This window comes from Herpailurus yagouaroundi, unplaced genomic scaffold, assembly GCF_014898765.1.
Source record: "Herpailurus yagouaroundi ecotype Mexico unplaced genomic scaffold, PumYag 187, whole genome shotgun sequence".
In the NCBI taxonomy this organism is placed as follows: domain Eukaryota; kingdom Metazoa; phylum Chordata; class Mammalia; order Carnivora; family Felidae; genus Herpailurus; species Herpailurus yagouaroundi.
Window position 1 is genome coordinate 19,369,820 of NW_024412418.1, and position 19,561 is coordinate 19,389,380.

Genomic DNA, 19,561 nt, shown 5'->3' on the forward strand with positions numbered 1-19,561 from the left:
GGAATGAATGAACAAATGACAAATTCTGTCCATTTTGCCATTACACCTAGGACTAATCTCGATTCAAGCTTGGATTGTTTTGACATTAGCCAGGCAGGCCGAGCAAATTCTCAAGTGTGCCTGAAAACACGCACATGAACCCTCCCAGAAGCTTTGTTAGCAATGTCCCCAGAGTGGAAATAACCCCATTGTCCATCAGCAATACATGTAACAGTTCAGTAAATAAAAAATATTCTGTCACAATGATCATGCCATGATGAATATGGACTAGAGCTCCATACAACACAAGGTACTCTTACAAACATAATGGAGCAAAAGAAGCCAAATACAAAAGAACAATACATTAATTCCATTTATATAAATTTCCAAGATATAAAAGTAAACTATATTCTATATAGATGCACACTTGGTGTTTTGCTTAAAAAAGCAAAGAAGTGGTCCCCATGAGTGCCACAATAGTGGTTATCTCTAAGAGCATGAGAGGGGTTATGGGGGAAAGTTAGCAATAGTATATACATCTTGACTTGGGTGTTAACTTTATTTTTTTTAATTTTTAGTGTTTATTTTTGAGAGAGAGAGAGAGAGAGAGAGAGACAGAGACAGAGACAGAGACAGAGTGTGAGCGGGGGAGGGGCAGATAGAGAGGGAGACACAGAATCCGAAGCAGGCTCTAGGCTCTGAGCTATCAGCACAGAGCCCGAATCAGGGCTTGAACCCATGAACCATGAGATCATGACCTGAGTCAAAGTTGGACCCTTAACTGACTGAGCCACCCAGGTGCTTCTGGGTATTAACTTTAAAACAACTTGTTAAATGGCTTTTTTCCCATGTGTGTTAAACTTGACAATCAGAAACTTAAAAAAGATGTTCCCAAGGTCTCCTTATGCCAATTCCTGAAGGAAAAAAAGAAAAAAAAGCAAACATGCAGGGGACATCACAAACCTCTGACCCACTCCTCATTTAGACTCTGGCTAAAGTGTCCAGTCACCGACTTTCCAGCCTTCTTCCTCACTAGTGTCTACTTTGTACCCTTTCCTGTCTTGCCTCTTCCTCCAGAACAAATGTCTCCATTTTAGTACAGTGAGTAGATTTATAATATAACAAATCTAACAGTTGAAAGTCCTAAAATTCATCCTCAGCAAAACTTGCAAAGCAGCTGCAAAAAAAGATGAATGCCACCCGTGGGATCAAAAGCCTAGAAGGGTTTCGTGGAAAAGTTCAGTAGTGTGTGCATGCAAAGTCTATTGTGAGCATAAGGCCCCGTTAGAGGATAGAGTGTCCGCCCGTCTCATTACGGGCTGGAAGTTTCCGAAGGCTGTCCTTTCTAGTACAGAACCCCTGCTAGGCTCTTGTGATTTGCCTTCTAGGATCCTACGTTTAAAATTCAGAATGCAGCTTAGACAGACACAAGCAGAGCGATTTTAAGGGCAGGTGCTCTAAGTTTATTTTTGCCTCTTTTCATAGTCTTTAGTACTTGGAAATTTTTAGTTAAATATACTTCTTCCCTCTGGAAAACAGATTCACCCCTCTCCCACCTCTGCCTGGGGAATAACAAATTTCATATGGAAACCTGAAAACCCATAGAGAAATATGCGATGCTTCAGACACCTCATGTCAGACTGGCTGTCACAGACCCCGGTTTGGGTCAGGCTGTTTAAGCATCTTTGGAACAAGCATTTATCTAGAGGGGTCATTTTATAGATCCATTAAATCTACATTTTCTCTTGGGCTCCTTTCCCTAGCCCCCCTCAATCCTGCTCTAGTCACACACTCTAAAAACCCCCCTTAAGCCTCAGAAATAAATCTCTATAAACTGCCAAGTGTTCAATCAGGCTTTTGCTATATCTCTTTGCAATTAGAATAAATTTACTGCTGGGAGATATGGGGGGAAATATGCAAGGTACTCCTTGGATAAATACACTGCAGCGAGAAAAGTAGAGGCTCTGTAAAAATTATCTCTGTGAATTCAACAAGGATCAAGGTCACTGGAGATGCTACATACCAGGGAATGTTAATTAATGGGCCTGCAGCTGGTGGTACCACTTGGCTGCCCAGCTCCAGCTGCTCGCTCCATATTTCTCTTGTTTGTAGGACCATTCTTGGATCAAATCCCATCTCTTTTTTTCCTCCAAGTACAAAAAGTACATAAGTCTATCCTGGAAGGATGCCAACCTTTCAGAGAACTAAGGAAAGTGTTGTTTCTTAGCTATTTTTATCTCCTTTTTTAAGAAAGGACACTCTATCACCTCGGGAGCTGGATTACTTGTAATCAGCGTTCAGGCTGTGGTCTGAGGTCACCATTCTGGCACCGTCCACAGGGAGGTGTCCTGAAGACGGAGAGCAGAGAGGGACGCTTGTCACCCCCCACCCCCACCCCCACGCCCCCCCCCCAAACTTCTTCTACTAAAGTAGAAGATACCTGAAAAGATGTTTCCCTTCACCATCTTCTTCATGACAAGGTTTGCAATTTAGGCCAGGCTGGAGGCAAGGTCAAAATGCAACCAGAATGCACTCGACATCTCAGAGAGGAAGAGAGAGAGAGGGAAAAAGACAGGAGAAAAGGAGAAAAGAAAATTCTGAAGAAGAGGCAGAAAGTATTTCTAGCGTCAGGGTAGCCTGTTTATTCCACTTAAACCTGCTGGAAAGCATTAAATGAGACCAGGCATGTAAATCACTCAGCAAGCTTACCAGGGACACAGGCTGCTATTGTTAATTGTAGTAAAATTTCAGCTAGAATGTAGAATAGAAGTGTTCGATATGGGCCCTCTCCATACTTGCCTGGGAGCTGTATTTAGGCAGTGCATTGTTGTTTTAGCATAGACTTCAGAGTCAGAAAGATCTAGGCTTGTGCACCTGCTCAATCACTTAAGTAGCTATTTGTCACTTGGCTGCTACATTAGCCTTTTAGACCTCAACTTTGTCATCTCTAGAATGGGGCTAATAATCGTTACCTGTCTCAAGGCTATTGAGTGGATTGAATGAGATACAGCATGTAAAACCTTTGGCAAAGTGTTTGATACCTGGTTAATCTCAATCAATATTCATTGTTATAATTGGGGCTCTTAGAATTGTTTCCATAGGTCAGCAAGGGAAGATGATTCTTTTCCTGGTGGAAAAGTGTTTCAGGAAAAGAGTTGGCCTCTCTGGGCAGGTGAAGACAGCTTAAGAAGTTTTCTAAAGCAGTGAGAATGGTCCTACTTGCTTCTGTCTTAACAAGCCTTGTTTTTCTTCTCATTTGGAAACTTTCTTTCCTTCAGTGTTACATAGTGGAGGGACTGGGCGTTCTTCCACACAATGACAGACACGCAGATCTCGCCCAGAAATAACAGGGAAATGCCTGACACTGCTTCTTGAAGGAATTCTCCAGGTAGTAATTAGCCCTCAGCTCCAGGCTCAGGGCCCTGGGGATGGCTGCCCCACTCCCTGCTAAGGCAGGCAACTCGTCATCCGCTTGGGCCCAGTTCCTTCACAAGGGGGACCCAGCTTTACTGAGCCCTTTTTTAGGGAAGGAAGAATGTTCTTAAAAATGGGGAAGTGTTTTCCATTACTACTCCAAACTGTAAAATGATATTTGGGCCTTTTAAAAGACTTGGGAAATTTTCTGATATTAAGGAATATGGATTTAAAGAAGGCTTGGGGGATTAGATTTTTCCTCCTCTTTGAAGCATTTGAAACAACTTTAATCTGCTTTTAGACTTCTATCCAATTTGGTATGGCATTCTAGCAGAGCATTGTTGCCTTCCTTGTGGAACTGATACTTTTGTGCCTCTTTTAAAAGGCATGAGGAGAAATATTTGGGGTGGGGAAAAAATAAAGCTTGAGTTTAAAGGAACAAGATTTCTAAGATTCTTGAAAGACATTTTTAAATTTGTGTTTCGAGTGTAAGAAAATCAAACAAACAAAAGCCTAGTTGTATATGCAACTACAGTGGTCTGACTTACTCATAACTAATTTCCTGTGGTTGGTCCTTCTATGATACATACGGTGCTTTACCATATGCAAAAAAAAAATTTAAATACTCTCATGTAATAATACTACTCTGGGAGGCAGGTATTATAATCATTTCACCAACAAGAAAACTGGGGCTTAGGGAGTCAAAATTTTGCTTAAATAAAATGTAGTATGTCAAGAACTTTAACTTGAACCCAACACCTTTTCCACAACATCCCATTACTTTTAACTTCTCATGTGGCCTAGGTAGCCCGTAGCCCCCATCAACTTTCTGTGCCTCAGTTTCTTGATCTGTGAGATGAGAACAATACCACTCTGGCTTCCTTTCAGGGACTGGAGGATAGATTTTCCAGGACAAGTCCATCTATCACGTGACCAAGATTTCCAGGAACAATGTACAGTTCAGACAATGAGTCCGAATGAAACATATTCTGCATTATCCCGAGGGATGGGGAATCTGGAGAGGCAGCAGAGGGGAAGGTGGGGACACAGTTGTCAGTCTGGGAGCCTTAATGCCCTCCAGCTATAAGAGAGGAGGTAAGTGTATGATCAAAGTAAATGAAAACTAAACCAGCTGTGCAAGCCTAGAAGAATACATATTTTTGAAATACCTAGGAAAATGCTATATTCTTCTTTTTATTTATTTACTTATAACAACTATATCTATTCATTGTTAAAAGAATGAATACAAAAGTGCATTATTAAAAAGTGCATCCCTCCTTCATCTGTTCCTCACCTACTTCGCTTGCTAGACTCCCCTCTGTTACATCTGTTTATCTCCTAGAATTTTCTCATTCAAATACTGTGTGTGTGTGTGTGTGTGTGTGTGTGTGTGTGTGTGTGTACATATGCGGGCATTCAGATACACTTTATACAGTTTCACATATGCATTTTTAAATGGGTCATAAAACCCATATTGTTCTATAACTTGCTTTTTAAAAATGTTACAATGTATCACAGATACCTGGTCATACAGACCTCTCATTTCCCCCTCCACCCAGCTTTATTGAGCTATGCTTGACAAATAAAAATCGCATATACGTGAGGTGTTCAACATGTTGTTTTGGTTTATGTGTACATTGTGAAATGATGACCACAATCAAGCTGACTAACATATCAATCATCTCATATGGTTACCATTTTTTGCACGTGGTGACATCCACTCTTACCAATTTCAAGATGCAATACAGTATTAACTATAGTCAACATGCTGTCCATTAGATCTCCAGAACTCGCTCATCCCACATAAACCTATGTACACTTTGACCAACATCTCCCCCTTTCCTCCAAGCCCCAGCCTCCAACAACCACCATTTTAACCTCTGCTTTTTACGTGTTCCACAGTTTTAGGGACCTCTCATTCTTTTTAAAGCATGAAGTGGGCTCTGTTGCATGGATATGCCATAGTTTATTTAACTACCTCCCTACAGATGAAGATACAGGTTACTTCTGGGTTTTTTTTTCTTAACTATTATGAATAATTCTTTGTGGATAAGAATGATGGTTCATTAATATGAAAGAAGACAATTTAGGGATAAGTAGCCTAGAACAAACTTGGGAAAGAAAGATATAATAAAACCCTTACCAGTGAGACCTGTGTGGGACACCTGTGACAAGCAGACCCTTCTCAGTTTAGCTCCTCAATATTTCAGATTGCTAGCTAGGGCCAAAGGAAGACTCCAGGAGGAAAAAAAAAGTTAAAGAAAGAAAAAATGCACAGCAGCATTTTTGGTTAAATTAGTTAACCAAAGTTGGTCAAATTGAATGACATGTACATCCCAAAGAGAACCAAGTAGAGAAAGTATGTGTAAACCCTGTAGAGAAACCGTAGGACATGTAAGGAAGATTATAAAGCGTAGATTGAAGACGAAGAAGGAAAATGATGTGACAGTGAGAAAATGTTTCAGCATTTAATTTTTTTAAATGTTTATCTATTTTTGAGAGACAGAGAGAGAGAGAGCGCGTGAGAGAGAGGCAGAGTGTGAGTGGAGGAGGGGCCGAGAAAGAGGGAGACACAGAATGTGAAGCAGGCTCCAGGTTGTCAGCACAGAGCCCAACGTTCATGTAGAGAATGATGCTACTTTCTCCTGTCATGTTTTTTTTTAAGTTTGTTTATTTACTTTGAGAGAGAGAACAAGTGTGTGAACAGGGGAGGGACAGGGAGGGAGGGAGAGAGAGAGAGAGAGAGAGAGAGAGAGAGAGAATCCTAAGCAGTCTCCTTGCTGTCAAAGCAGAGCCCAACGTGAAGCTCGAACCCACAAACCTTAAGATCATGACCTGAGCCAAAGTCGGATGCTTAACCAATGGAGCCACCCGGGCACCCCTAATTTGAGCATTTAGTTTCCATGTCAGTCCCCATAGGACAGGGGCTGTGTCTTACTCCTTTGCAGCCTCAATACTTGCCATAATTCCTGACAAGCAAAAGATGCTAATAAGTACTTGAAGAAAAGCAAAGAATCCTACTTTCAAAAGGACCAAGTCTTTTGGACATAAGCCAGGAGAATCTACCTGAACGTAGACAAAATCTCGATTTGTGTAAAAATTATTTTAAAAAGTTTAAAACATTTAGCTTAAGTTGAAAAGCAGTAAGTTAAAAGAATGGTGTCAGTAAAAGCCTCTATCATTTAATTTACTGAACATATTTCTTTGCTTACTCTTCCTTGTGCTTAATTCATTGCCTGCTCAAAAAAACATGTAAAAATTGAAGCTGTAACTAACTGGTCATTGGAATTTTAAAAAATTATTTTTAAAAACTGACATCATTTTCTTGAAGCCATCACCAAGTGGCTCTGTGTGTAGTCATCAGTTGTGTCAGTGGGCTGGTTTCTGCCTATTGGCTTCAAGGTTCATGTTCCTAAAGGGAGTAAAAAGAATCGCATGACCCATGGCATGTCTCCCGTCTTGTTAATAGAGAATTCAGGGGGAAAGTTTAAGACGTAATCCTCTGTGTGATGGTCCTAACAACTGGCTAACTATGGTCCAATCAACTAAAGGCTCAGATACTAGGCGTGTGTGTGTGTGTGTGTGTGTGTGTGTGTGTGTGTGTACATTCCTTAAGATGTTATTATGAAGAAAAGGATAAGTGGAAGATAAGTGGACTGATATGAGGATTCACTTTTTTAAGAGAGAGAGAGAGAGAGCACGAGAGTGTGATCAAGGGAGGGGCAGAGAGAAAGGGAGAGAGAGAATCCTAAGCAGGATTCTCACTGTCAGCACAGTGCCCAACTTGAGGCTCAATCCCATGAACCATGAGAGCATGACCTGAGTTGAAATCAAGAGTTGGGCACTTAACCAACTGAGCCACCCTGGTGCTCCAAGGATTCACTTTTTTTTTTTGAATCTTTGGGGGTATTTTATTTTATTTACTTATTTACATATTTTTCTTTTAAGACCTCTATGTCTTTTTTGTTTGTTTTATTTTTAATTTACATCCAAGTTAGTCTGAGGATTCACTTTTTAAAAAAAAATTTTTTTTAACGTTTATTTATTACTGAGAGACAGAGGGAGACAGAGCACAAGTGGGGGAGGGGCAGTGAGAAGAGGAGACACAGAATCCGAAGCAGCCTCCAGGCTCTGAGCTGTCAGCACAGAGCTGGATGCGGGGCTCGAACTCACAAACCGTGAGATCATGACCCGAGTCGAAGTCGGAGGCTTAACCGACTGAGCCACCCAGGCACCCCCCCAAGGATTCACTTTTTAAAAGAGAGAGAGAAGAACAAGCTTGGTCACCCTCACCTTCTACAACAGGGTCAGCAAATTACCTAAAATTACCTAAAATGGGCAACCCTGTTCTCTATTGGTTGAATTCTCCAGAACAGTAAACCCATACTCATCATGATGACCTTGACACACAAAGGGAAGAAAGATTGAATTAAATTCAGTAGCATTGCTGGTTTTATATTTCAACATCCCATATATTCATTCATTGAACAAACATGAGTGGAAACATTAGATAATCAGAAAGACCATTCTCTAGTCATTCTGAAGCAGCAGGATTGCTCTGTTGAGGCTTTTAATCACTTCGGTTCTCATACCGACCTTGAGTTACTCCCTCCCCATCTGGGTAGAAGCTCTAGTTTGTGGTGGAACATGCTAAAGAGCACTCTGAATAGTGTGTGGATAAAATTATCTGCCAGGAGGGCACCCACCAGCCTTGGCAGAGAGGAGGAACAAACTACGTAGAAGGACTTTTTAGAATCATCTTTCAGCAGTGTGACTCTGAGGGTTGAAAACTGGACTGAGGTCAGCAGTCTTGGGTTCTGGGCCTTCATTACTGTATGGCTGTCTGACACTGGGCCTCAGCTTCTTCATCATAAGATAAAAGAGTTCAATTAGTATCTTCTACTAGTACATGGAATGGGAATACGGATAAGAACCACATAAAGACAAGTTTCCAAAATCTTAAAGACATATCGTTCTTAATAGAGATGAAAAAAAAAAAAAAAGATCCTGAGAATTCTAAGAGCACTTCTCTTGGACACCAGTCCTAAGTGTATATTTGCCTCTCCCCTCCCACAAAAACCAGGCATTGCTTGTATTCAAGGATTCTGGTAAGAACCTCTCTTTCCTAAACGAGATCAGCTGTAAACCCTGTCCTTCCTGAAGGCCATGAGAGCCTGGAGTTTGTGCAGGGAGGGACTCAGTGCTATAAAGATGGCACATGGCCCTATGTCAGCAGGACATTCTTACTGTATGTAAGACCCTAGTCTGAAGCTTGCCCGAAAAGTCCTTTCTTTGTAGCTCCCTGAGTTCAGTGAGGCCCATCTGGTTCAGCTAAGCCTGGCCTATCTTCCTTCAGCCAAGTTAGGGCCTCTCAAAAAGAAGTCCTTCACAGGGCTGTTGACGGCATTTCAGATTGAACCCAATTTGGGCCCTGACTGAAACGATCATTTGCTTGATAACCGCCAATTTAAAGGAGTTAGGAAAGGCTCAACCAACACCAGGGCTCTTAATCTTTGCAACTAACCCACTGTGAGGCAGGTAATGTCTCATGTTATCCTTTTGAACCTATAGATATCTAGAGCTGCTCTATCTAGATTTAAAAATCTTTTAAAAAATTATTTACTTAATTATTTTGAGAAAGAGAGGGAGAGAGAGAGAGAGAGAGAGAGAGAGAGAGAGAGAGAGGAGACAGAGCACACAAGTCGGGGAGGGGCAGAGAGAAGGAGAGAGGGAGAGAGAATCCCAAGCAGCCTCTGCATTGTCAGCACACAGCCCAATGTGAGGCTCGAACTCACGAACTGTGAGATCATGACCCGAGCTGAAATTAAGAGTCAGATGCTTAACCAACTAAGCCACCCAGGTGCCTCTAGAAGAACCAAATCTTAAAGATGAGTTTTCTGTTTTGGTTGTAGAGTTTCTGGAATTGGTTCTCTAATCTGGTTAGATTTAAAGGCACTAATGGCTGTATTTCCTGTAGCACTGATAATCCATGGTGTGTTGTGATAATAGAGATACACAAAATATGAGCACTGGATGCTCCTAAGCAAATATATACAAAAGGCAAGGTTCTGGGTGGCCACATAATACACTTTTTCAAAGGAAATCCATTGCTGGCTCTCATGAGAAAGAGTTATCCCCACTTAGTCCCCTTTCCTGTTAATAGACTTCATCACTGACCTAAAGAATTTGGCTTTGCAAATGACTGGCTTCACTTTGCTGGTTGCTGAAAGCCCCTGGGTTTGGGAACAGCAGTCTGGAGGCAGCACATCTTGTGTTACTTGGCCAGGAGAAATCTCATGAAGCAACACGAAATGGTGTCTATTTGGGTCATCTGTTTGTTTCCTGCCTCATTCTCCTATTTTTAAGAGTCACTGTAATATTAACAACGACTATGACAACAGTGATCACTCACATGGCACATAGCTCTCAGACTGTACACAGATACATGCAGTTAATTTTTACAATGCTATGAGGTAGGTATTATTATTAGTCCCATTTTACAGATAGGGAAATGGAGGCAAATCCAAATAGCTAATGAACAGGGAGCAAGGATTTGAACTGGCTCCAGGATCTATGCTCTTAGCACACTTGGATGATTAATAGGTCACTGTTGCATCCTAGCCAAGCCACTCAGTGGTGAGATGATCTTGGACTGGACCCTAAAACTCTTTAAGCCCCTGTCTCTGAATCTTACCATAGGAATAAGAACAGCTCCTGGTTGATGGAATTGCTGTGAGACTAAACCAAGATGATAAATGTAAACAGCTCAGTTCAGGGGCATCTGGGTGGCTCAGTTGGTGAAGCATCCAACTTTGGCTCAGGTCATGATCTCATTGTTTGTGAGTTCGAGCCCCATGTTGGGCTCTGTGCTGACAGCTCAGAGCCTGGAGCCTGCTTTGGATTTTGTGTCTCCCTCTCTCTCTGCCCCTCCCCCACTCACGCTCGGTCTTTCAAAAATAATAAACATTGAAAAAATTTTAAAAAGGGGCTCAGTCCAGGGCCTACGCATTGAAAGGGCTCAGTAAATAGGCTTCACATTCATTAAGACACCAGTGTACTATGGGCACAGTCAACTCAGCCCAGTTCTGACACCAGTGACAGAAGGAAAGAATGCTTAATAGAGAGCAGGTGACCACAACACTGTAGGACAGATAGCTCTAGACTCAGGAGCACAATGTGGAGAGCTGGAACACTCTGGCAACACGTTTGTTTTTCCAAAACAGGCTAGCAAAATATTGCTTTGGGAAAAATATTTAGTGCTCCTTGTTCTAGAGAGGTGGGTCAAGCCTGTGACCAGGAGCTACTAAAGTTGCTCTGCTGTTCATAGACAGGCTGGCTGTCTCCCATCCCTCCCGCCCTGACACCATTCATTTGACTTGACTTATCATCTCTGATGGGCCACAAGGACATCCTCCCCTGCAACTGGGACCTTGTGAGTCCCAGTTAACAACTTACCTGATGGAGCATCTTTATTTTAGGAGGTGAGGCTGAGAAGTGAGGGAACAAAGCTCCAGATGCCCACATGTGTCAGCCTTGGTTTGAATAATGGGAGGTCACAGGTCAGCAGTCCAGGCTGGAGAGAGTTCACTAAACTATCTAAAACAGATCCTGAAGTAAAGGAACAAAGAAAAATTTTATCAAAAATAAAAATTAAATATATCCATACAGTGGAATATCATTCAACCACAAAAGGCAATGGAGTACTTATACAGGCTACTACATGGATGAACCTTGAAAATATTATGCTCAGTGAAAGAAGCCAGTCACAAAGGACCATATGTTGTATGATTCCACGTATAGGCACACTTTTTAAATGTAAAATCATACGGGATGTGGAAAGTAGATTAGTTATTCCAGGGGAGGGAAAAGGGCCTGATGGATATGGAGTTTCCTTTTGGCTCATGGAAATGTTTGGAATTGTGCAATGGTGATGGTTGCACAATAGGTGAATAAACCAAAACCACCATTGAATCGTACGCTTAAAAAAGTTAAAATGACATTTTATGTTAAGTGACTTTTATCTCAAATCAAAAATTAAGCAATAAACTCTAACATTCTAAAACAAATACATATATCAAAAGGGTATGAATTTTAAAACCGTATTCTTCATATTTTTTCCTACACCTTCTAAATTTTCTACACTAAGCATGAATTTCTTTAAAGAAAAATTTTTATTTTGAAACAATTCCAGAGTCAGAAAGTTGCAAAGATAGCACAGAATGGTCCTGGATACCCTTACCCATTTCCCTCTGTAGTTACATCTTATTTAACTATAGTACAATATGAAATCCAGGAAATCGACATTGGTACAGTGTGTGTGTGTGTGTGTGTGTGTGTGTGTGTGTGTGTGTGATTTTATTACATGTGTTGATTTGTGTGAGCACCACTGCAATATAGATGCAGAACCATTCCACCACTACAAAGATCTCCCTCATACTACCCTTTATAGCCACACTGAGCTTCCTCCTTCCCACCTCCTGCTCATCTCTAGAATTCCATCTCTATAATTTCACAAATGTGATATAAATGGAATCATACAGTATGTGACCTTTGGAGATTTGCTTTTTTCACTCAGCATAATGCCCTCGAGGTCCTTCCAGGTTGTTGCATATATCAATAGTTGGCTTTTTTGTTGTTGTGGAGTTTGATTCCATGGTATGGCGGACCATAGTTTATTTATTGATGGATGTTTTAGCATTTTGCGCATTTTGGCTATCGCCAATAAAGCTGCTGTGAATATTTGTGTTCAGGTTTTTTTCATTTCTCTCCAGTAACTGCCCAGGGATAATTTGCTGGGTCATATGGAAAGTCTATGTTTAGGTTTTTTAAGTTTTTATTTATATAAGTAATCTCTACACCCAATGTGGGGCTCAAACTCATGACCCCGAGATCAAGAGTCACATGCTCCACTGACTCAGCCAGCCAGGCGCCCCTATGTTTAGTTTTTTTTAAGAAACTGCCAACCTATTCTCCAGAGTCAATGTACCATTTTACATTCCCACCAGGCATGTATGAGAGATCCAATTTCTCTGATTCCCTGTCAGCATTTGGCATTGGCATTGTCGTTATTTTTTTTTTTACTTTAGCTACCTTAATAGATGTGTAGTAGTATCTCATCATGGTCAAATGCATTTCGTTAATGGCTAGTGATGGTGAACAACTTTTCATGTGCTCATTTGCTGCCTGTATACCCTCTTTGATGCTATGGCTCTTCTGTTGTCCATTTTCTAATTAGGTTGTTTGTTTTTCCTGTTGAAATTTGAGAGTTCTTTATATATTCTTGATACAAATCCTTAGTCAGATGTGTGGTTTGCAAATAATATTTTCTCCTAGTCTGAAGCTTGTCTTTTCCTCCTCTTTACATAGTCTTTCACACAGAAAAAGCTTTTAATTCTTTAGAAGTGTGATTTATCTTTTTATTTTCTTTTATGGAATGTGCTTTTGGTGTCAGGTCTAAGAACTCACCATCAAGCCTTAGATCTTGCAGATTTTCTCCTTCAAGTTTTACAGTGAAGAACTACTTTTTGAAAGGACCTTTTTTTCTAAAAGAAAGACATGGCTATTTGGAATACAAAGAAAAACTCAATGGGGAAAGTTAAAACCACTAATAAAACCAACATCCAGAAATATGTTTGGTATTAGATGCCAGGACTTGCAACTTAATAAAAATGTCACCTCCTTTATAATGGGAAAACAGAACCCTCCACCAGTAAACTGCACTATTGAGTACCCATCAGAGTGCTGAGGGAGAGGTGCTTCTCTTAATGCCAAGATCAGCTGGGGGAGTTGCCGTTCGGAAAAGGTTAAGAACTACTGACCCAAACAGTGAAACTCATGTTTATGAACCACAGCTGTTAGTCACAGACTGTAATTGCCCCACTAGATAAAGAAGCTATTTAAGAGAGCAGGTTGCTATAGCTGAAAAGAAACAGAAAATAGTCTTTTGGAAATCACAGGATTGTAACTAAGGGGAACATCAGGTTTGAAGGTGGGGCGGATCGTTGTGTATTCCCTGGCTTGAGACAGGCTGATCTTGCATGAAGATCTTGCAAGATCCCAGCCCTGGCTGATGTTCTGTTTTGCTGGAGAGACTGGTTGAGGTTCTCTTTTTCAAGTCCTGCCATGTGGGGGCTTCCAACGACTAGAATCCTTCCAACCTACACACTTCTGATTCCTAGGCATGTGGAACTTTGCCTCTTGTCCTGCCCTCCTCACCTGCCTGACATGTTGGTCACAGGGTAACAGCTGTGATGAGAGCAATGGACTCTGGGGGAGTACTCATCCCCCCGCCTCACCCCACCACCTCCAAGCAACAGACATGAGCTAGTCTTAAAGCATTAGATACTTCAGGGGGCATGGTTCCCTACCCCTCACCACCAACCTTCTGAGAAGTTGATATTTTAAGAAAGGGCATTTTTAGGGAAACTTGAAGGGAATTTTGAAAGGGTGAAACTTGCAGTTTAAATTGCTTAGCGATGTTAGGAAACAGTCCTGAATTTGATCTAGGTTTTCAAACATCTAGTTTGCACTCATTGGAACTTACCTGAAGTACTTAATTATGTACTTGCAAAGAAAATCCTATTTTTTGATTGCCAAGTAAGAATCACTTTTGTTTGCTGAATAGTGAGGAATCAGGCAAAACCTCTGGATGGTGACAGACACATAAAATTTCATAAAAATTTAGATTAAAAGTTAATTGTGTGGTAAAAATTGCAACCTAAATGTCCATTAACTTAAATTACGATATATCCATACAAAAGCTCAGCATTTATTGTCATGGAAAGGTTTCTACATATATTGAGTTTTTAAAAGCCAGCTTTAGAAATTAACAAGTAGAATTTGATCCTATTTCTAAAAAGGCATTGGGAAAGAATATAACAAGACATTATCAGTGGTAATCTTTACATGATGAAGTTATGGAGAATTTTACTTTATTTTTTATTTTTTTCTGAGTTTTCCAAATCTAAATTCATTGAGCTTATATTGCATTAATAATCAGAGGAAAACTAGTTCCCATCCATAGTCATAGGGCTACATGTTAAACAGAACTGTATATATAGCTTACAATTGTATGTATTACTAGTTTTATAAGTTACAAAAACTCATATCTTAAAGTAGTCAAAAGGGATAAGGAGTATCAGGTGAAAAGTAAGAATTGTCTCTCTTATGAATCCAATTTAACAACTGACAACAGGAATATACATATTTAAAATAAAACTTGGAGCACCTGGGAGGCTCGGTCGGTTAAGTGTCTGACTTCGGCTCAGGTCATGATCTTACAGCTCATGGGTTCAAACCCCGCATCAGGCTCTGTGCTGACAACTCAGAGCCTGGAGCCTGCTTCAGATTCTGTGTCTCCCTCTCTCCCACTCATGCTCTGTCTCTCTCTCTCTCTCTCAAAAATAAATAAGCGTTAAAATTTTTTTTAATAAATAAAAAAATAAAACTTGATCAGTGAGAGATCTGAAAAGCAGAAGCTAATGTTAAAGAAATATGAGACAACCTTGAAAACAAGGGAATGAAATTACCAGCCTAATGCCAGAACACCCCCCTTACAGTCACATGGCCCTTCTAATAAGGGAAATCAGCCTCTTTACACTCTGAGCATGTGGGTCCCAACAGACTCCCACACCTAGCCAGGCATGCAAATTAGTATGGGCCCTAACACCCACATGAATCAAGTCACGTTCGAATTACAGAGCACATTTGGATGGCAAGTCACAGAAGCAGCAAGTGTTGCTCCTGGGTGTGTGGAAGACTCTTCCTGTCTTCTGTACCCCTCCCAACCCTAACTTGTTTATTCAATAGTTGACTCCCAATCCTCAGTGCTTTGGCTTAAATGTCACTTTTTCAGAGAAGAGAAAAATTGGCTTGGCTAAACTGGCATAGCCCCTTCCTTTATTCTCTGTCATCATCCCTGATCATATCTTTGGGAACACTTATTACCATTTGTAATTTTTAATTTTGTGTATTTATGCCTGACCTCTGCCTTCCCTCTCTCCCCAGACTGCAAACTTCGTAAGGGCAGGGACCTTGTGTGTATGTGTGTGTGTGGGTAAAATATGGCTTTGTTTAGCAAGCTTTTAGCCCATAATAGGTATTTAATAAACACAGTGTAAACAAGATGGACAATTTTAAAAGTCCATTTTTGAGATGAAACTCTAATTTCATTAATGTTTTAGATAAGACTGACCCTTGATGGGTAGGGCTGTTTATTTCTTCATTCATTCTTCCATTCGTTCAACCAACAAACTTTTATTAAAAGCCTACTCTTTGTAAGACTCTGTGCTAAGTACTGGGGACAGAGGTGCCTAGCAAGGAAGACAAATAGAAAGAAGTGAATATGATCTAGGGAGACATGATCTAGGGAGATATGGGTAATTGGGGTTTTGGGGGAGCATGGAGCTATTTCCTGGTCCTTGAGAACCACAGCTGGGTTTTTCTCCACCATCACCCTATGACATCCATTCAAACCCAACATCATACCCAAAATTATGACTAGGGTCATCTGTGTATCTGTCAGTATGTATAGAAAAGATTATAATCAGGGGCGCCTGGGTGGCTCAGTTGGTTAAGGGGCCGACTTCAGCTCAGGTCATGATCTCATGGTTCATCAGTTCGAGCCTCGCGTCGGGCTCTGTGCTAACAGCTCAGAGCCTGGAGCCTGTTTCAGATTCTATGTCTCCCTCTCTCTGTTCCTCCCCTGCTCACGCTCTGTCTCTCTCTCAACAATAAATAAAGATTAAAAAAAAAAGAAAAGATTATAATCAATGTTTTTAAACAGAAAATTGTATAGGGAAGTGACACCATAGCAAACAAATAAGAAACCAGAGGCACAGTTTGAAAAGCTGCCTCTGCAAAGAAGGGTTTTATTAAGTGCACTCTCGCTTTTTGTCCTTCCCTCCATCCTTCCTCCTTCCCTCCTTCCTACTATTCTCTCTCACACACAGCTCAGACACAAGACATGGAGAAACAAATGTTTTCTGACTCGATGACTTCAGCGGATTAGTGCTCCTTTGAAAGTGATATTGTTACAGCCATAATGTGTTTATGTGTAACACAGACATCTTTATGTATAATGCAGACGTGTCTGTGTGGGGAACATTAACATCCTGGCCTTGTCATTTAGTGAGGTAGGAAGTTCAGCCCAGGACTAAAGATCCCCTAAAGCTTTGGGGAATCTTGATACAGGAGAAGGAGGGAGCAGGAGAGAACAGGGGAGATTTCTTTAAGGATTATTTCTCTTTTTTTTCCCTCTCTTGGGCTTAACTCCTACTCTCTGAGAAACAACCCTTTTCCAACACAGCTGGGATGGTTGTCAGGCAGAGGTATCCTTGCTGAGGATAGCAGTCATCCAAAAAAGGGTCAAGCAATCAGAAGATGCTGGAAAATCACAGAGATACCACAATGAGAGTTCCACTTTATAATAACGTGATGGCAAAGCTGTAACAATACTGTAACAATATGAAACAATATGAAAGTATATAAATAAAAAGTTAGTCTAGCTTCTCTGCTATTCCACTCCCCAAAGCAGCAGCACTCAGTAGAAATATAATGTGAGCCATATATGTAATTTAAAGTTTTCTAGTAGCCACATTAAAAAAGTAAAAAGAACAGGTGTAATTAATTTCAATGATATATTTTATTTAAAGCAATGTATCCCAAATATTACTACTTCAACATATAATCAACATTAACAAATTATTCATAAAATATACAATTATTATGGAGATATTTACTACTTTTGGTACTAAGTCTTCTAAATCTGGTGTGTACTTTTCACTTACATCTCAATTTGGATGCTAAATTTTCATTAAAAATACTTGATCTGTGTTTAGATTTCACAAAACATACAGTTGAAGTACCCGTTTTTAAATTAAATATGAAGTAGTTAAAATTAAATTAAACTTTATTTTTAAAGTTTATTTATTTATTTTTGAGAGAGAGAGAGGCAGAGAGAGAGGAGAGAGAATCCCAAGCAGGCTCCATGCTGCCAGCGCAGAGCCCGATGCAGGGTTCAAACTCATGAACCATGAGATCGTGACCTGAGCCAAAATCAAGAGTCAGAAGCTTAACCGACTGAGCCACCCAGGCATCCCAAAATTAAATAAAATTTTAAAATCCAGTTCCTAGTTACACCAGCTACATTTTGAACTTAGTAGTTACACGTGGCTACTATACTGAACTGTGCAGCCCCACAGGAAGCCACATTACTTTTGGTGTGAAACTTTTTCTCTAGGCATATGCATGTAAATATATAACTAAATATAATATGCATTACACATACCTGGATTTCACTTCAGAAAAATGTAATCACACTATATATAATTTTTACTCAGCAATTTAATTTTTTTCACTTAAAGTTATATTTGGGATATTTTTCTTTTTTAGTACATATGGACGTGCATTCTTTATCGTGGTTGTATCGTAGATTTACTTAGCCACTTCCCTACCAGAGGACACAAAAGTTGTTTTTTATGTTTTGCAGTTATAAACATCCATGCTTGCATACTTATGCTAGTATTTCCACAGGATACATCCCAAGAATTGACACCTGGCCAAGGGCATGTACCTTAAAACATTTGGAAGCTAATGCCCTCCCAAATAGTTGTGACAAATTTTAACCTACACACTTGGCTGGCATTCCTTTCCAGCATCTATAGATGCTCCAAATGTCAGAATCCTAAAACATCAGGAAGAAAAGATCTTATAGCTCATCTATTCCAGTCCCTTTATTTCACGGACCAGGAAAATCAAACCAAAGCTGTGGGAAAAGGCTATGCAGCACGTTTATCGCCAAGCTGGGACTCGAGCAGCTCTCAGGTTCTTGCCCTCTGTCCCACCATGCACGGTGGAGCTGGGCAGAGTCTTTGGAAGCATCCTGGGGAAGAGCATCCCTCCTTGGGCTCAGCCTGCCGCCCCCTCCTCCTGCACTTTGTCATTATCAGCTGGCACTGGCTGAGATCAGCAGGCCCTTCAATGGAGCATCACCTTACGCCTCAGTGAACCACGAGCAGGAGCCAAGGGAGACTTTTCCTGGACATTTGTATCCAAAATTAAATTCAATCTGCTCAAATGCTTGCTACAATTTCAAAGTGTGCCTTTTCCCTGCCTTTCTTCTGCTAAATACAGCCAAATCATGGACCCAGGCAGAAGGGGGGAAAAAATAGGTGTTTTGTTTCATGCAGAAATAAACTCCACCATGCAGCAATTCCTGGCGGGCCAGCTCAGACACATTCCAGCTTTCATAGGAGTCACTTTGGGAGGACAGAGGCAGAAGGGCATGTACATCCTTTTGGGAGAAGGTGGTTCCCTTTAGCTACCCTCCAGCTGGTGAGGCCTGTGAGATATTAGCGGCAACTCACATGCCAGAAAGATGGGCTCCTCTGGGGACTGTAGCCCTCCCTTCAGCTCCCTGGAACTTTATAGATCCCACGAACACAAGAGCTACCTCGTGGAATCCTTGCGGGTAAACTCCGTGCTCAAATGCTCATTGGTGGCAAAGTGGGGCCTGGAAACCAGCTCTCCTCTGTCTCCAAAACATTTCCCTCTTCCCCATCGGTCAGTCCCTGTCCCCATCCATACCCTGCACAGGCACAGAGGGCTTGGTTTCTCTGCTACCTGCTGCCTACACCTCCAGCCCAAACTCATTACAGGCATTAAAAATAAAAAACCTCTTTCTTATGCTACTCATTAATTTATTTTTCTAAAAATCAATTCCTACATTTTAATTCTATTTATTTTTTCTTCCTCTTTTGCCTTATACTCCCTCTTTTCCTCCCAATTATGATGCCTCCTCCACATAGTGGCAAGAAAAAGCCCAAATTCAGGTACAAGAAGTCTCTTATTTTGCTACATGTTGCCAAATAGTTTACATTTTTATACCTGGTGCCTCTTTTTGCTCTTTTTTTTTTTTTAATTTGTATGATGTTTCTTTATTATGGGAAGACAGGAAAGAGGACCGCAGTAGGAAAAAACCAGGGAGCAGGAGAGCACAAAAACAAAATAAGGATTCATTCCATGCCGTATTAGCACATTATCATAAGGCTTCTGACTGTCGTTTTGGCACTTCTCCACCCCCAAATGCCACTCACCAACCGGTCTGGTGGTTTTACTTCTGCCGTATCTGTCAAGCCCACCCACTTCATTCCATTTTGACCCTCTCACC

General features: G+C 40.8%; 1 long non-coding RNA gene across 1 annotated transcript in view; it reads right to left on the reverse strand.

Moving 5' to 3' along the window:
• LOC121043596 (uncharacterized) overlaps window positions 1–19,561 on the reverse strand; it is a 58,522-nt gene that overhangs the window by 18,973 nt on the left and 19,988 nt on the right. Inside the window, exon 2 of the long non-coding RNA XR_005796930.1 lies at window positions 10,849–11,001. This is a non-coding gene — a long non-coding RNA (uncharacterized LOC121043596). The remainder of the gene's footprint in view (window positions 1–10,848; window positions 11,002–19,561) is intronic.